Raw genomic sequence first — 13,766 nt, forward strand, 5'->3', positions numbered from 1 at the left:
GATGAAAAAATCTCGAGCTTTGTTGGCAGTGATTGTGACCACAGGTTTAGCTTCAATCCACTTGGAAAACTTGTCCACAGTTACAAAAAGAAGGGTGAAACCACCGGTAGCCCTTTTGAAAGGACCGACCATATCAAGCCCCCACACCGCGAACGGCCAAGAAAGAGGGATAGTTTGCAACTCCTGAGCTGGTAAGTGAATTTGTCTGTCAAAGAATTGACAACCTTCACATGTTCGCATAACTTTCTCGGCATCGGATACTGCCGTGGGCCAGAAAAACCCCTATCGATAAGCCTTACCAACAATTGTTCGCACGGCAGCATGATTTCCACAAATGCCAGAGTGAATGTCTTGTAGCAATTGTCTTCCCTCCTCCAAAGAAACACAGCGTTGCAGAATTCCTAAGGGACTTTTCTTGTACAACTTAGCCTTGACCATGACATAAAGATTGCCGCGTCGAGAAATCCGCTTGGTTTCGTCTTTATCTTGAGGAAGCTCTTGCTTAGTCAAAAATTTGATGAAGGGCTCTCTCCAATCGGTGTCGATTATGCTGACTTCTTGAGTGCTCGTCGTCTCGATCACATCCTTTCTTAGTACTGTCGGCTCATAAAGGTGTTCAACAAAAACATCTGAAGGGGCTGCTTCTCGCTTTGAACAGAAATTAGGTAGTCTGTCGGCCGCTTCATTGTCGTGCCGAAGCACATGAGTTAACTCTAAGCTGTCAAATTTGTCTTCCAATTTACGTACTTCCTGTCGGTATGCAGCCATATTATCATCAAGGCAAGACCACTCTTTCATAACTTGATTGACAACCAATTGGGAATCACCGCGGACCACTAGACGCTGAATCCCTAAAGATACTGCAATCCTCAGTCCATGAAGAAGTGCTTCATACTCCGCCACATTGTGTGTCGGGTCCCAAAACTAATAACTTGGATCCGACTGAGATTAATGTATCAATCCCTGGATTAGTAAATATTGATACATGTAATACAACTGGTTCTTCATTGAATACGTTAAAGTTTACAATAGTAGGGGTTTTACAAGGGTAGCTAGGTACTCACCTAATTAAACATGGGTGTTAAAATTACACAGCGGAAGTTCTAATACATTCTGACTAGGAAGGTATAACCTCTAGGGATTTTCTAAGCTATCAGGGTCATCATAGTAATAATCATAGGGGTCCTCCTCTTGACCCAAATCTGAAAAAGGGTTAATAAGAGCAAGGGTGAGTATTCGCAATACTCAGCAAGTTACCATGGAGATATGTTATGCGTTGGCATGGAGTGGAGTTCTTTGCAGAAAGCAATAATAGACAATCTGGAAATATTAAAGCAAGAGTTTGTAAAATATATACTTTAGGTTTCTAACCAGGGTACCATATGAGTCCCAGTACTCAATTCCGTGAGTACGGCTATTTGAATAGTTTCAATGATATTCTACTGCAGTAGATGTACGCTTTACCCACAGTCCATGACTTGCTGATAATCATCAGCTTTAGTCATGGCCCAGTATTAGGTTATTAACAATTGTGGCACATGTTCCATGAACTTATATCCTCATATGCTTTGAACATAATGTTAACAGCAGCAAGAGGAGTTCTGGCGTTCCCGAGATATTTAAGGGGAACTGATCGTATGATATGACATCATCTCAATCAGGGTTTAGAAATATACCATATAATTTATATTCGAGTATCACAAACCATTCACCTGTACATGGAAATGGTTAAATTTGCCCTTCGCGGCTATAGTTGCCTCCTGCGCGAGGACTTAAAAATAAGAACCACTATACAGAGGTACCACATTGCTAATTAACATAATAACTAGGTCTGTCCCCATTCTAGAAATTGCGGTCGTACCCGTTCGTTCGACATAAGTACCTGGTGATTACTATATCGATCGAGACAGTACTAGCCACCTGGAAATCATCCAATTCTTACGTACTGTCCCAATCTAAGTATAAAATATTTTAACCAGATTGTAAGCAAGATAAGCAATACTAAATTATCTGGGTTTTTATGGTTGAATTATGCATATAAAATAGAGTATTGAATAGAAGGCTATAAATAAATAATTTGTAAAATATAGGCTTAAATGATCAAAAGGTAGATAGTAACTTGCCTTGCTCGATGTCCTGAGATTGACTGATATTATCTAATGTGTCAGAAGAATCCTCAAGTCCTAGGGTTAAACATATAAAATTCAGATTCAAAAGGAATTTGAATAAAATCCAAAAATAGGCAAAAATGAAATAAAATGAGAAAAGAGCAAAAATAGCTTCAAAAGAGAGAGAAAGATTTTACAAGAACTTTGGTCCAAGTTTCACTGGAATTGGGTTTATATTTTAAAAGATATGGGCTTCTAAAGTTTGGATTTTGAATTAAATTGAGAAATTAGAAAGGTTACTGTAGAGGGGCCCACCCGTCAGTCTTTTATCTTTTTCTTCTTTTCGCCTTCTTCTTCCTTCGTTTCTTCTCTTCTGTTTCTTCCTGGGAGCCGAGTGGAGGGAGAGAAGGGCGCCGGTGTTCTAGTTGACGGGGGACGGCAACGTCGGCGGTGAAACATGTTCCCGAGCGACGCGCATCCGGGGAGGGTGGTGGTCGGGAGAGGGAGTGAGGGAGGAGGCCGGAACGGCGATGGTTAGGGCTTAGCTCCGGCCGGTATGGGAGGTGGTGGTGGTGGCTAATCTCGGAGGGGGGAAGGAAGGGGAAAGTTAGAAAATGGATTTACCTCGTCGAGGCGAAGGTATAAGAGAAGAGAGAGAGCTCGGTTTGATTTGGAGAAAAGAGGAGGGATGGCCGGCTATTTATAGGGAACGATAGGCGGTTGCGGAAGGTCGGTTAGGAGGAGGAGGAAAACGAGGGGGACACGGCGACGGCTGCTTAGGGGAGAAGCAAAACGGCGCTGGCGGCGGCGCACGTGAGGAAGAGGGACACGGCGCCAGCTTCCGCTCGTGATTGGCTGGTGATGGCGGCTGCGTACACGCGGCAACGCCAGGGATGCTGGGCGGCGAACGAGAAGGGCACGACACGGCGTGGACTCGGCTCAAAGTTGGCAAAACGGCGACGATGTCGGGAGAACCGAGGCGATGACGCACCAATGGTGCACGGCAGCGGCGGCTGTGGCGTTTCTTGTGCCCACAGGAAGAGGAGGGAGATGGGCCGGCTTGAGTGGGAAGGTGGCTGGGCCGGCTTGGGCTGAGGAAAGAGATGGGCCACAAGGAAGAAAAAAAGGAATTTCGGCCCAAAAGAGCTATTTAGGAATTTTGAATATTTTGCCTAAGGAGAAAGAATTTATCTAGAGATCTTTAGAAGAGTTTTGCAAAGATTATGCACTATAACAATGTCTCACGAATAGAAGAGTAATCTAGAGAAAGTTTCTAAGTTTTGGAATCTGAAAGAAATTTGCTAAATTCACTAAGGTTTAGGATATGGCAACAATTTATCGTTTATTGGTAAACTAGATTAAGGGGGTTCTAGGGGTAATACTTGAACCAAAATCAAGAATAAAAAGAGAAATTTTAAAGGGAAATTTGATTTTGCTAATCTAAGATTAAAATCAGTCAAAAGCCAGCATGATGCAGCCAAATTTTAGTTTAAAATTTGAGGATGTTACAAATCTACCCCCCTTAAATAAATCTCATCCCGAGATTTGCTTAAGAGTCTTCAAAAATATATGGGAATTCCGATTGTAAATAATCTTCCCGCTCTCATGTTGCTTCGTCCTCAGTATGGTGATTCCATTGGACTTTAAACATTCTTATCACTTTGGTGCGAGTTGTTCTTTGTGCTTCATCCAAAATTATGATAGGATATTCTGGATAGGTTAAATATTTTTCCAGTTTAATAGTGCTTACTGATATTTCTTCTTCTAGAATATGCAAACATTTCTTTAGTTGTGAGACATGGAATATAGGATGTACATCTGATAAGTAGCCAGGTAAAGCCAATTGATAGGCTATTTCTCCATGTTTAGCAATTATTTGGTAAGGTCCAATGTATCGAGGGGTTAGTTTCTCTTTTTACCTTAAATCTCTTTATCCTTCGTAAAGATGAAATCTTTGGGTATACATAATCTCCTATTACAAAAGTTAACTCTCTTCGTCTAGAGTCCGCATAACTTTTCTGTCGAGATTGGGTTGTTTTAAGTCTGTCTCTGATAAGTTGAACGTTTTCTTCAGCTTCTTTTACAAAGTCCGTTCCGAATATACTTCTTTCTCTGGTTTTAGTCCATATTAATGGTGTTAGACATTTTCTTCCATAAAGGGCTTTAGGACGTGACATTTTCAGACTTGCTTGACAATTATTGTTATAAGAAAATTCTGCGTAAGGTAAACATGTATCCCAACTAGCAGAAAAATCTAAGGCGCAAGCTCTTAACACAACTTCTAGTGTCTGATTTAATCTCTCTATCTGTCCTCCAGTTTGCGGATGAAATGCTGTGTTAAAATCCAAATAACTTCCCAGTTCATAATGAAGCTTCTGCCAAAAGTGTGAAGTAAATTGAGTACCACGATCGGAGATAATTCTTTTTGGTACTCCATGTAAACATACTATCCTTGTCATATAGAGTTCCGCAAGTTGTGCTCCAGTGTAAGTTGTTTTCACATGAATGAATCGTGCAGTCTTTGTAAGTCTATCAATGATTACCCCTATAGAGTCATATCCAGTAGAAGTTTTGGGTAGTCCAGTGATAAAATCCATTCCTATTTCATCCCATTTCCATTCATGTATTTGTAAAGGCTGTAATAATCCTGTAGGCTTTTTTGTTGTTCTGCTTTAACTTGTTGACAAACATGACATAATGCAACATATTTTGCAATATCGTTTCATATTTGGCCACCAGTATAAGTCCTTCAAATCATGGTACATTTTTGTACTACCTGGGTGTAAAGAGTAGGCTGAGTCATGTGCTTCTTTTAGTATTACCTCCCTTAAGTTTCCTGATTGTGGTACGATAATTATATTTCCGTACCATAATATTCCTTCCAGGTCTTCAGTAATATCTGCAGCCTTTCCTTGCACCTTCCGTTCCTTAAAAATCTGTATTTCTGGGTCATCTTTTTGATACTCTCTTATTTGATCCATAAGTGTAGGTTTCAACTCCAAAGTATTTAATTCTCCATACTTAATAATACCCAGATTTAGTTTAAGCATTTCCGCTTGTAATTGTTCTGATATTATTTCTTGTTGTAAATTGCAATAAGCTTTTTGACTTAAAGCATCAGCAACAACGTTAGCTTTTCTGGGATGGTATAGAATTTCCAAATTATAATCCTTAATTAATTCTAACCATCTTCTTTGCTGAAGATTAAGATCTGTGTGGGTAAATGTATATTTCAAACTCTTATGATCGGTATAGATCTTACAATGATTCCCAATTAAGTAGTGTCGCCAAATCTTCAACGCATGTACGACTGCTGCTAACTCTAAATCATGAGTTGGGTAATTATCTTCATGGGGTCTTAGTTGTCTTGAAGCATAAGCTACTACTTTACCTTCTTGCATAAGAACACATCCTAATCCTTGTCGAGAGGCATCACAATAGATCTCAAAATCCTTATGGATGTCTGGCAAGATTAACACTGGTATAGTAGTAAGCTTATGTTTTAGTTCTTGAAAACAATTCTGACATTCTGGTGTCCATTCAAACTTTTTATCCTTCTTAAGTAACCTAGTCATAGGTTTTGCAATAGTGGAGAAGTCCTTAATAAATCTCCGATAATATCCAGCAAGTCCTAGAAAACTTCTTATTTCAAGTACCGATGTTGATACCTTCCACTCCATCACAGTTTAATCTTCTCTGGACCTACGGCAACTCCATTCTTGGTAATTATATATCCCAAAAATGCAACTTGATCTAGCCAAAATTCACACTTACTGAATTTGGCGTATAGTTGTTGTTGCCTTAACTTCTCCAGTACTAATCGAAGATGTTGTTTATGTTCTTCTTCATTTTGGGAGTATATAAGAATGTCGTCAATAAACACGACAATAAACTGGTCCAAATACTCCATAAATATCTTGTTCATAAGATTCATAAAATAAGCCGGAGCATTTGTTAGTTCAAATGCCATAACTGTAAACTCATATAATTCATACCTTGTCACAAAGGCAGTCTTTGATATATCTTCTTGTCTGATCTTCAATTGATGATACCCCGATCGAAGATCTATTTTAGAAAATACACTAGCTCCTTTTAATTGATCAAATAGATCATCGATCCTTGGCAAGGGATATTTATTCTTGATAGTTACTTCATTTAAGGCTCGGTAGTCTACACACATTCTTAAACTTCCATCTTTCTTTTTGACAAATAGCACAAAAGCTCCCCAAAGTGAGGAACTTTGTCGAATAAAACCTTTTGCTTCTAATTCAACTATTTGTCTCTTCAATTCTTCCAATTCATTAACTGGCATCTTATAAGGTCTTTTTGATATAGGTGCCGTTCCAGGAAGTAACTCTATGATGAATTCTATTTCCCAATCTGGGGGTAATTCACTTAGTTCTTCAGGAAATACATCCAGATACTCTTGCACCACTGGTACTTCTTTTGGTATAAGCATACAAATATATCTTTAGGTAGACACTGGATTCAACTGGCTTTTGTGGATAAAAAGGAATGAGAAGCACCGGAATCGAATAGGACAGTAACTGGTTTTGAGTTTATGGTGAACATACCCATCAATATATTAAGATCTTGTTGAGCTTCTTCTGCTTTAATATGATGTACTTGACTACGTCCAAGATTAGGTCCACTCTTCATAATTGGAGGATTTTTCTTTATAAAACCTGAAATAGATGGTTTCTGATAAGAAGTCTGACCACCCGTATTTTGACGATTAGGGCATAGCCTTGCAAAATGTCCAACTTTCACACAAACATAACATGGAGAGTCTTCCATCTTTAATCTAGGTCTTGGTAGTATGGGTGCTATGCCTGGCCTTGCATTGGGTAAGGATGGTTTAAATGGATAAGGCCTCCGAACTTGCAGTGAATTTCTAGTTGGTGATTGTCGTTGTAAATTCATTCTTCTCTTACGGAGTCCTTCCACCATTCTATGATCATTTTCTAGCTTAACCACTTTATTGACTAGGCTTTGAAAACTTTCATGATCTTGACTAATCATTTGTCCTCGAAGTTCATCACGTAATCCTTCTATAAACCTTTCAATCTTCTCTTTCTCATCTTGAATGTCCGAGGCAGCATATCGAGCAAGTTGTGTAAATTTGTTTAGATATTCATGTACTGACATAAAACCTTGCCTCCGTCTTCAAAATTCATTCTTCTTCATTCTAATTACTGCAGTGGGTATGAAGGTATTTCTGAAGGCTATAGTAAATTCTGCCCATGTGATAATATGGGTATGGTCTTCTATAGAGACTTGATATGCTTCCCACCATTCATTGGCTGGTCCTTTTAGCTGATGGGTTGCAAAGGTTACTTTCTCTTGCTCATTTGTTCTGACTAAGGCTAATTTCTTTTCGATAGCCCTTAGCCAGTCCTCAGCGTCCATAGGTTCTTCTGTTTTGGAAAAGATTGGTGGTTTAACTCTCATGAATTCAGAATGGGCACTGTAGCCTTTATTTTCTTAATTCTAAGCAATGGCTTGTAATAATTTGCCTAAGGAGAATATTTAGGAATTTTGAATATTTTGCCTAAGGAGAAAGAATTTATCTAGAGATCTTTAGAAGAGTTTTGCAAAGATTATGCACTATAACAATGTCTCACTAACAGAAGAGTAATCTAGAGAAAGTTTCTAAGTTTTGGAATCTTAAAGAAATTTGCTAAATTCACTAAGGTTTAGGATATGGCAACAATTTATGGTTTATTGGTAAACTAGATTAAGGGGGTTCTAGGGGTAATACTTGAACCAAAATCAAGAATAAAAAGAGAAATTTTAAAGGGAAATTTGATTTTGCTAATCTAAGATTAAAATCAGTCAAAAGCCAGCATGATGCAGTCAAATTTTAGTTTAAAATTTGAGGATGTTACATTGTGTGACGTAGAAAAGTGTATCCATAGCACATAACTCAATCTTTCTCCAGTCAGGGAAATTAAAACGACCCCTACTCCAGTACCTAAAAGCCTCTTCGACCCATCAAAATGCATAGTCCAATACTCTAGCTTCTCCACAGGTGTGTCTTCTTGACACTCGGCGACAAAGTCGGCTAAAGCCTGGGACTTGATGGAAGTACGTGGCTTGAAGGATAAATCTAACGACATCAACTCCAGGGCCCATTTCGCAATTCGCCCGTTTGCCTCATGATTGTGAAGTATATCTTCGAGTGAAAACGATGTCACCACCGTGACCGAGTGACTTTGAAAATAATGGGATAATTTCCTGACGGTAATTAGAACACCATATAACAATTTTTGTACCCGGGGATATCTTGTCTTGGAGTCAACCAAAACCTCGCTAACGAAGTAGATCAGTCGCTGAACTTTTTGAACATGGCCATCTTCTTCTCGCTCCACAACTAGGACTGTGCTCACAACCTGTGATATTGCCAATACATATAACAACAGCGACTCTTATGGATGTGGAGATGCTAGGACCGGCGGAGTTGTGAGAAGTTTCTTGAAATCATCGAAGGCTTGTTGGGCTTCGGGTCCCCACTGAAAATTGTCAGTCTTCTTGAGTAACATAAAAAAAGGCATCCCCCACTCGCCGAGTCGTGAGATAAACCAGCTGAGTGCCGCCATACATCCAGTCAGCTTCTGAACATCGAAAATTTTCTGGGAACTAGGCGGTTTCATGTTAAGGATGGTATTGATTTTCTTTAGGTTGGCTTGTATGCCCCTACGAGACACCATAAAGCCAAGCAGCTTCCCTGACGGTACTCCGAAGGTGCACTTTTCGGGATTCAACTTCATCCTGAAAGCGCGGATGTTAGCAAAGGTCTCTTCTAGATCAGCAATTAGGTCATCCTTCTGTTTGGTCTTGACGACTACATCATCAACATAAGCTTCAACATTGCGACCAATTTGAGTTGAAAAACATCTCTGGATCATGCGTTGATAAGTTGCTCCAGCAATCTCTAATCCGAAGGGCATGGTGATATAGCAATAAGCTCCAAACGGTGTGATAAACGAAGTCTTCAAGCAGTCGGACTCCTTCAGGCTGATCTAGTGATAACCCGAGTAGCAATCCAAAAAACTGAGTAACTCGCAGCCGGCTGTTGAGTCAACTACTTGGTTAACGCGAGGCAACCCAAAGGCATCCTTAGGACATGATTTGTTGAGGTCGGTGTAATCAACACACATAAGCCACTGTCCTGTCTTCTTTCGAACCAAAACTAGGTTTGCCAGTTAGTTGGGATGTAAAACTTCCTTGATGAAGCATGCTGCTAACAGCTTGGTTAATTCCTCCTTGATTGCATCTTTCCTGTCTTGCGTGAAACGGCGGAGTCGTTGTTTGATGGGTTTAGCGTCTTCTTTAACATTTAAGGAGTGCTCAATCACCTCTCTAGTAATACCAGGCATATCAGATGGTTCCCACGCAAAAATATCTTTATTAGCTTGTAGAAAGGTGATGAGCGCGCTTTCCTATTTACAATCTAACTCAGCACCTATTACAGCAGTTTTGGAGGGATCAGATAGATCAAGGGGAATCTTCTTGGTCTTGGCGTCGCCTTCTCCAGCCTTCGATAACTTGGTTGCAGGCACTTCTCCTTCTGTTGCGGTTGATGCAGCCAGCCAGATCTCATCCCGAGCAAGTGCGATCTCATGAGTTTGGGCCATCTCACAGCTTTCTTTGTCGCAGGTGATGCCTTGCTTGATGTCGCTTCGCAAAGATATGACTCCTTGAGGTCCTGGCATCTTAATCATCATGTAGGTGTAGTGTGGGACTGCCATGAATTTGGCTAATGCCGGGCGTCCGAGTATAGCGTCATACGCCATCTCAAAATCAGCAACTTTGAAGCAAATATTCTTTGTGCGAAAGTTCTCCCGAGTGCCGAAGGTGACCGGCAGAGTGATATGGCCGAGTGGAGTAGAAGACAGCCCTGGGATGACTCCATGAAAGGGCGCAATACTCGGCTTCAGCTCAGTACGAGGGATCTGCATATCGTCCAAAGTCTTGGCAAAAAGAATATTTAGTGCGCTGCCACCATCAATGTGGGATCGCCGAAGCTTGACATTTCGAACCAATGGGTCTAATACCAGGGGGTACCGTCCCGGGTGGACCACTCGGTCAGGATGATCCAAGTGGTCGAACTTGATTGCTGTTTCTGACCACCGAAGATATTGAGGTGTATCGGGCTGGACGGCGTTGATCTCCCTATCAGGCAGCTTTTGTTTCCGCTTTGACTCATAAGCTTTGGGTCCACCGAAGATATGGTTGAGTTACTTTCGAGAGTCTTGAAAGCCAGTCGGACCGTCGTCTTCGTCATCCTTCTTCTTTGATGTGCCCTGATCTCCGGCTGTAGCCTTCATTGCTTGATTGGCATATTGCTTCGCAAACTGCTTGTAGATGAAACAATCTTTGGCTGCATGGTTAGAGTTTGGATGATGCGAGCATTGGGCGTTCATGATCTTGTCGGAAGTGTTGACACGTGAACGCTGTCGGGAAGATGGTGATGTAAGAGCCACTAGGTCTTCAGGCTTACGCTTGCGATCCTTATGGTTGTTACTTCCACTCCCCCCGGCGGCTGGTGTATCTTTCTTGGACTTCCAATTACCGCTCGACTGCTTGTAAGCGTTGACGGCATCATCAGCTTTGGCATAGTCGTTGGCTTTTTTGAACATCTGCTTGACCGTCCTGGGAGGCTTGCGTCCAAATTTGCCGACTAAGAGTTCGTGACGAACACCCTTAGTGAAAGCGGCTATGATGACGTCGTTGGTGATGCCAGAGATCTTGTTACGTTGCTTAGAAAAACGTCGGATGTAATCTCGAAGGGATTCACCGGGCTTCTAGATTACATTGTAGAGGTCGAAGTGGGTGCCGGGACGTTCGAAAGTGCCTTGAAAATTGGCGATGAAGTGCTCGTGGAGCTCTGCCTAAGATCCTATTCTGCCAACGGGTAACCCATGAAGCCAGGATCGAGCAGAATCTGCTAGGGCTACCGGTAAGTAGTTCGCCATAGCCTTGCTGTCTCCTCCTGCTGCGCGGATTGCGAGGCCGTAGACGGTGAGCCAAGACTCAGGATTTGTTTTGCTGTCATACTTCTCGATTCCAGTCGGCTTGAAACCAGCCGGCCAATCCACTCGATGCCGGTCACTTCATCGTCATTGTAGCGATCTAGTGGGACATAACCTCTTTCTGCGCGGTGTCGGTTGAGTGTTTCACGAAGATCAACGGGCTGCCTGCGACGTGGAGAGCGAGGCTGTTCTGCATGGCGCTCTCTGTGTCTGTCGGCAGGTGAGTGAACAGAACGTTCAACATGACCCCTGCTCCTGCGATTAGATCCTGATGCGGCAACGCTGAGGCTTGGTTGGTGGTAATCTTGAGATCGAAGAGGGGGAACCCGGCTGCCAGTCGGCGTGCAGACGCTTGCCGAGTTAACTGGGACCGAGGTGGCGATCATGGTCTTCGTTTGGTTGATGATACTGAGGACGTGGTTATGCACATCTTCCTGAAGCAAAGTATCCAGAAGAGTGATTGCCGCGACTGCGTTCTGCTGTGGGGTACGAAAAACCGCCGTCCCTTCAACATCTTGTTGTCCAATGAGTTCACGTGCTCGTCGCCCGGCTTCCAGCGCGCGTTGTCAACGATCCTCAGCTTCCTTTGCGGCCCACTCGCGCTCCTGCTGCTCACGTTGCAACCGGTCTCGCTCTTGCGCTTGTCGCTCCTCTTCCAGTCGGCGACGCTCAGCTTCTTGTCGTGTGCGTTGTTCTTCTACTTCGCGGGGTTGACGTTGTTCTGCTATCTCATTATCGGCCATGAAAACGCCGAAAAAGAGAGGCGCGTAGTTGTCTTCATAGGCTTCATCAGAATCGTCGAGGTTGCGGAGGTCATAGTTGTAGCCGAAGTCGTCGTAGTCGAGGATCTCTGTTGGCCGTGAGTCGACACCAGGAGAGCTGAGGTAGCCATCCAATTCTTCCGTTGAAACCGTCCCGAGAGGCTGAAGTATGACGCCAACTTCCCTAAAGCTAGAGGTCTGATCCCAGGAGGGAAAACGACGTCGTCGATGCCGGAGACGAATCCCATCGTACTAATCGGCGAAAAGCTTGACGCAACCCCTACCTGGCGCGAACTGTCAAAACAAGAATTCGGCAATACAAAAAGGGGTGGCTATCAAGCAGGAAAAGTGGATGGGTTTGGAGACAAGGAATATTATACAGGTTCAGGCCTTCTCAATGAGAAGTAATACCCTACTCCTGTCCGGGGATTGATCCGCCGAGTGTGTTATTAATCGTATGATCTGGGAGAAAAGTTATGCCCCAACAAGCACCCAGACCCCTCCTTATATAGTGGGAGGAGTCCGTATTATAAGATACAGCCCATATTCCTAATGGAATAGGCAAGTAAAGATAAAATACAATCGTAACCGACTAGGACCCTGGGTATTTCCTTGATATACAAGTTAGGAATTTAACCCGAGTCCCTTAAAGATATTCTATCTACATAAGGTACCCCTATACCCAGTCGGATATACATGCCGTGTGGGTATGGGGTATCCATAATCTCCACAGAACCCTAGGTGAAGCAAGAGGTGTTCTTCGATTTGCACAATAGAGGGTAGTTTCCTTGTGTGAATCACTCCTTTCAACTGGTAATCCCTCACTCTTTTGTGTTTTCCTTCAAATCGGTCTATTTCAATTTATAGGGTTATGGGTAGTTTCCCCCTTCCTTCAATCTTGATGAAATAGACTAAACCCCTTGTTTCTCTGCTCAAACCCTGTGCAAATTTTGTTCTAGCATGTTTAGAATCCTCTATGTGGTGGTAAAAAAAATTTTGTTCAAATCTGTCAGTGGCGGTTTGGCTGACCCTAAGGGTGGTCTGACCGGTGACCCTTTGTCGGTCTGACTGGTGCCTCACTGGCGGTCAGACCTGCGCCTCACTGGCGGTCTGACTGATGGCTCCTCGGCGGTCTGACCGGCCATTGGTGCCCGGTCTAACCGCCTCTGACAGGCAGTGCAAAATTTTGTTCCCACCTCACTTTGTGTTTTCTAAAATCGTTGCTTATATATCCTTTGTTCCTTGTTTCTCAATGATGGCTACCCGCATTCACCGTGGTTGTCGAGAGCCCACGCCGGAGCCCGTGAGTGAGCATGAGGAATCGAGCAGACAGGAATATGCTCAAAGCGAGGAAGAATTTGTAGAAGAAGTTGAGGGGGTTGAGGAGGAAGCTAGTGGTAATGGTGATGATGGTGATGATAATGGTAGTGGAGATGATGAGGAAGGAGATGATGAATAAAGTGATGATGAGGGTCCTCTCGACTCTACCATCCAATTCTCACTCAATTTGAGGAATGCCCAACAATACACTATCCTCAGTCATCACAATCAATTCCAGAGGCCAAATGATTGCGCTGATCCAAGGTTCCACACATGGTTTCAGAAAGCCGTGTATGAGCAAGTGTATGTAGGCAAAGCTTTTGCTGACCACAAGTGATACAAGTGGGATGGTTGCTTCCAACCCCACCTCCTGGTTGTCATCGATATCTTGGAGACATATCAGTGAGACACTGGAATTTGTGGATCTGCAAGGGATGTTCAAGGTAATGGGCATTGATAGGATTGTTACCTTGAAGCAACCCTTTGGTGAAGATTTGATCCGGTAGTTCTATGCCACTGTGTGGGTATCCGGCGAGTGTGAT

The 13,766-nt window shown here is 42.8% G+C and overlaps 1 long non-coding RNA gene across 1 annotated transcript; it reads right to left on the reverse strand.

Moving 5' to 3' along the window:
- Nucleotides 1-986: 986 nt before the first annotated feature.
- LOC136355868 (uncharacterized) lies at nucleotides 987-2,780 on the reverse strand. The gene is made up of 3 exons (XR_010740410.1): nucleotides 2,424-2,780; nucleotides 2,124-2,183; nucleotides 987-1,202 (listed from the first exon to the last, which is right to left on the reverse strand). It is a non-coding gene; the product is annotated as an uncharacterized lncRNA (long non-coding RNA).
- Nucleotides 2,781-13,766: the final 10,986 nt, after the last annotated feature.

Source organism: Oryza sativa, chromosome 3 (genome assembly GCF_034140825.1).
Source record: "Oryza sativa Japonica Group chromosome 3, ASM3414082v1".
In the NCBI taxonomy this organism is placed as follows: domain Eukaryota; kingdom Viridiplantae; phylum Streptophyta; class Magnoliopsida; order Poales; family Poaceae; genus Oryza; species Oryza sativa.